This window comes from Onthophagus taurus, chromosome 2, assembly GCF_036711975.1.
Source record: "Onthophagus taurus isolate NC chromosome 2, IU_Otau_3.0, whole genome shotgun sequence".
Lineage (NCBI taxonomy): Eukaryota > Metazoa > Arthropoda > Insecta > Coleoptera > Scarabaeidae > Onthophagus > Onthophagus taurus.
In genome coordinates, this window is record NC_091967.1 from 29,171,178 (window position 1) to 29,176,943 (window position 5,766).

Genomic DNA, 5,766 nt, shown 5'->3' on the forward strand with positions numbered 1-5,766 from the left:
TGTCTTCTTTATCCTTAGTTTTGGTGAAAATATTGTTGACGGTATTCGGGTAGTGTTCAACAATTTTAATGTTTATATTATTGGCGTCTTTTAAATTTTTTATCAATTTGTCTGTTAATTCAGGAATAAACCGTAATTTAGTGTATTTTATCGGGTCGTTATTCTGAACCAATTGGGTGACATTCCTAAAATCTAGCATAGAAAACAAGATCTTATTTAATAGCTTTTTCGGGTAACTGTTTTTAATAAATATATCACGTAATTTTAACAGGTTTTCCTTCTGATATTTCGGATTGCATATCCGTTCTATTCGTGTTTTCATTGCAAGTACGGTGTTAATTTTATGTTTAGTTTTATGTAAAGAATGAAAATTAATGTATCTACCCGAGAAAGTCGGTTTAGTGTACCAATCAAATTCTATGACATTGTAGCGTGCTGTGGCAGCAGCTCCATTTAAAAACATAAAAATTATATTTCATTTGTTATTATTTTTATATTTGCATACAATTGTTTTTGAAGCAAAACAGAACAGACGCAAAATAAAAAGTCTGTCAAAAAGTTAATTTTATAATTGTATTATTATGTTGGCTAATACTTCATAGCCACAGACATTATCTTTGTTTCTAATCACCTTCGTGTCCAAGAATGGTACCCAACCACCTTCGTTTTCCCTTTCTATTGTGAATTGAATGTTGGAGTTGTAATTATTAAATTTGGTTAAGATGTCATCAACTTTATCAGCCGGAACCGCGAGGATGATATCGTCAACGTATTTTTTTATAAAATCCAGATGGTAACCCAAAGTTGGTATAACTTTATCCAATATGTAATCCATAGTTATTAGGGCTAGGATGGGTGAAATCGGAGATCCCATGGGAACACCAAACGTTTGCTTGTAAATGTTCATGTCGAAAGTGAAAACCGTGTTATCGGCGACGATTGACAGAGTTTCAAAGAAAACCACTTCATCTATGTCAAAGTGTTCAACTATGTAATCAAATCTTTCAGTTAGAATGCTCTTTACTAATGAAATAGAAATATTCGTGAACAAACTAACTACATCCAGTGAAATTAGGACATAACCTTTTTTCAGATTATAACCTCTGAGGTTATCCACGAAGTCAAACACATTTTTAACATTGTAATCTGTTCTGTTTTCAAAAGAAATCTTAAGAATCTCGGTCATGTACTTAGCAAGATTGTAGGTGGCCGCCCCGACAGACGAGATTATCGGTCTCATTGGACCTCTTTGTGGATTTTTGGGAGACAGTATGCTTTAGATAAGGTCGAATTGTAAATGGTTAATGATTTTCTTTTAACTTCATCTATGAAACCTTTATCAAAGAGATTTTTAACCTGTTTGTTTACTTTGTTTTGAATGGAATTAATAGGGTTCGTATTTAGTTTTTTATAGACTTTTTCGTCTTTAAACAAGTTGTTAGATTTTCCGATGTAATCATGTTTATCCATTATAACAGTAATAGAACCTTTATCTGCCCTAGTTACAAACAAGGAATGATTCTCTTTTAGAAACCTTCTTGTTTTATTGTAAATATTTATAAGATGACTGTGCAGCCAACCAGGAATACGCTTATGATTGATGTAATTAGTAACAGTGTTAGTAATCCTAGCTCTGAGATTGTCTCTATCTTTAACGTCAACCGTTTTTATGACGTTTTCAATTTCCATTATCAATTTATACGGTTTAAAATTAGTCTGGGGTTCATCTATTGTAAATTTAGGTCCTAAAGATAAAAATGTTTTTACCTCTTCAGGGATCGAGGTCGACGACATGTTGACACACCATTTTTTATCTACAGACAAATTAAACTTAGTTATTTGAGAATTTTTTAATTTTAAGAATTTTTCCGAGTTTGCTTTTTTAAGATTTTTGTAAAAACGATTGTAATTAAATTGTACATTATCTATGAATTTTTGACAGATGCCATACGGTAAGACGTCCGAGATGGTTTCTTTTAACGTATTCAGATTCTTTTCTAATTGAAGAATCTTTTGGATAGTAATTTTAATTTCAATATTAAGGAATTTTGTTATTAACCTTAAATTCAGCTTGTTGATTTCCTGTACAATCTTTCCAGTACTTCCTTCGAGAAGGTTGAAGAGTGTTTTCTGTCCGTTGGCGATGTGGTTTGGGGTGATGTTATACCTCCTACATTTTATGAGGAAGGTCCTTCGGTTCCTTAGTTTCGCTAGCTTAGTGTTTAAATTTGATATTTGTTTCAGATCATTCATCGTTCCGATGCCGTAATTAGATCTGATGTCGTTGTAGAAACCCATGATTACCATAACAAGAGTAAAAAACGAAGTATGAGCGACCTCAGTTAATCATATGAAAATTAGAAAAAAAAAAATTTTTTTTTCCCTTTATTAACTAATTTTCATATTATTAACTGAGGTCGCTCATACTTCGTTTTTTACTTTAGTTTTATCATTTTATTACCCGTTTCCGGGAGGCTCAGGTGGTGCGAGTCGTAAAGCGCCCCTGCGGGCGATCACGGCGGCGGGCCGGTGTCTACACGGAGGCATCGGGGGGCAGCTTCCACGAAGCCTTTCCCGGGCGACCCTCGGGTCGGCTAATCACCCTTCCCTACGGGGTACCATTGATGCTAATTTTCCGCCCTATCTACAGTTATGTTCCCTTTGTTCGTCAGTGCTAGAAGTGGATGAGCCAGAAAAGGGGTATTGCGAAGTCAGCTTGCCCCTTAACAAAAAGCCATCTGGGTTACAGGCCCACACAATGCCGTAAGTACTCAACTCGTGTCAGGTTGAGCAGTATATAGCCAAATGCCTCGCCATCTAATTAGTGACGCGCATGAATGAATTAACGAGATTCCCGCTGTCCCTACCTACTTCAGTCGTGGTTATGATTTCATCGCGAACGCACGCTTTTTGGCTGGGCTCGTAGAGGAACCTAACTTACGGTGCAATTTTCGGGATTTTAAGCGAGTTTCGTTTAAGGACCTTATTAGTATTAGTTTAAAGTTAGTTAGGTGTTAATTAGTTAAGTTTTGTGGAAGTTATTAAGTGTTTAGTGTTATAAAACCGCATGTTTTCGACTTAAGGTCGAAAATCGTCCACAGACCTCGAGTCACTGTGTGACGGAAAAGGTCTGTGTGTTGTTGCCGTTCGCCAAATATCATATAGGGTGAGCACAACAAACCTATCAAAACCGCAAAAAAAATAATGTGGTTAGACGCAATAACATCTTTGTAGATAAAGAAATTTCCAATAACAACTGTTGATAAAAGAAAAAAATAAAATAAAATTACCAAAAGGAAAATTTGAGAAACAATAAAAATTACTCACAGTGTCAAATAAACCGGTCCTTTTTTATGTTTTTCGTCTTTCACACGCATTTTAACCCTCTTCCATAACATAATCATGTAAATCTGGAGAGCATCTTTCTGTCGCTATAAAACGGAAAACCGTCTTTCTAACGCAATACTGACACCACCGACTTTCATCTTCAATGACATTTTGCAAATATGCCGGTTCAAAATCTTCATGATCCATTTTACGAACTCCCGCATCGTGGATTAATTTAAAACCAGCATTTCGTAAAGGTATAAAGTACTTTAGTAATGTATCGTTAAATTCATCCACGCAATTTCGACAGACATTACCCTCCGGAGTTACATAACAGAGGGTCAAAATACAATGTGGCTGGCTTCTGAATGGACTGTATTCAATGTTACCTCTAAAAATTGTACAGTTTAATGAAATATATAAATTTTAAATGAACTTTCAAATGTTCGTACCTGTAGTCCTCAAAGTGACCAAACAAATCACATTGAAGATTGTGGGGGAATGGAAAATTGAATGAGAATGGTTCGATACACATAATCATTCTATTTACATCATGATTATGTGTTCCCAACACATCCCAATGATCCGTAAACCATGTCCTCCACAATCTCAATATGATCTGGATGGGTAACATCTCGTACAGTTCGAATACATGGACCCTCTTCTTCAGTCTTAAATTGACAACTTCGGCCGCCGAATCAAACAAGCTTGCTGGCTGTTTATAACTCATTTTTTATAATTCGATGTTCAGGTTAAGATTGAACTAATTCAATAGAAAAAAAAGAGTGGTTAAAGTGAAGAAGACGAAGCCGAAGACGACCACTAAAGGTGGTTCATTAAAAATGAAACGTAAATTACAACCATTCAGAAGTAAATTGGTGAATCAGATAATTAAAACTTTACCGAAGTCAACTGATAATATAAGGGATTCAGCTCGATTGGCGATAAAAAGTGCACGAGTAGCTGTTAAATCTATGGGTGGCAAGAAAAAATTTAAACTACCTCGCGTAATACCAATACCAATTAAACATGGGGGTATATTACCCCTCCTACCAGCAATATTTGCTGGACTTTCAGCATTGAGTGCACTATCTGGAGGTGCGGCCGGAGTATATAGAGCGATAAAGAAAACGCAAGAATCTAAAGAAAAATTAAAAGAAGCTGAACGTCATAACAAAGCAATGGAAGATATTGCTATAGATAAATCGGGGAAAGGCCTTTACATTAAAAAATATAAAAAAGGTTTAGGTCTATATTTAAGTAAGAGGAGACAAAAAAACTTATAGATAGGCTACCCGACAGACCCCTATCAAATTTCGATATATTACGATATGCTAAACTGTTAAAGTTTTCGGCAATTCAAATGGATCGTCTCCATGTCGTTTACGATAAACCTCTATATGTTGGTTTTACGGTTTTAGAATTATCTAAATTGTTAATGTATAATTTTTATTATGATTTCTTAAAACCAAAGTACGGTGAATCTATTCGCTTATGTTACATGGATACCGATAGCTTCACCGTACTAATTGATTCCGATGATATTTATAGAGACGTGAAATTGAATTTAGATAAATTTGACACATCGAACTACAGTCCTGATAATCAGTTTGACATACCGTTACATAATAAAGCTGTTTTGGGTAAAATGAAAGACGAGAATTGCGGAAACATAATGGTTGAATTTATCGGTTTGAGGTCTAAAGTGTATGCGAATAGGGTCGCTGATGGTCGGGTTACAAAGAAATCTAAAGGTGTTAAGAAAGCTATTGTTAAACATAACATATCTTTTCAAAATTATTTAGATTGTTTAAATTCAAAATCGGTTTTATTTAAAAAACAAACGTTATTTAGAAGTTTCAATCATAACATATTTACAGCATTACAAAATAAATTGGTTCTATCACCAAATGACTCCAAGCGATATATTTGTAATAATGGAATTAATACATTCGCTTGGGGTCATTATAGTATTAATGACGATAGTACTTAGTTTAATTTTTTCGTATTTATTCTAATAATTTATTCGTATTTAATTATGCAATAACAGGAAGTTTGATTTCTTTAAAACCTCAACGCTTTGGGGTTTCGATATTAATTAATTCGCAAAATGTGCATTTCCTGTTAAATTATCGATTTTAAAACCTCAATCCTTTGGGTTTGATAATAATTTACATTACGCAATTCCTTATGATTAGCTACCTCTATCAAAGTTTTTTTCCTCCTCCTGGAAAAGTTTGCATTATATATATATAAAGATTTTTTACCACTACTTTAGTTCAGTTCCAAACTTCTTACAAAAATAACATCCGGATGCAAATTTTTACGTCAGTGGAGCGGTTTTACTATAAAATTTAGCATTAACAAGTGGGCCTTGAAGGTTGATCTCAAAATATTTTTCATCTATTCGAGTTCAATTTTCAAGACTCATTGTTATTA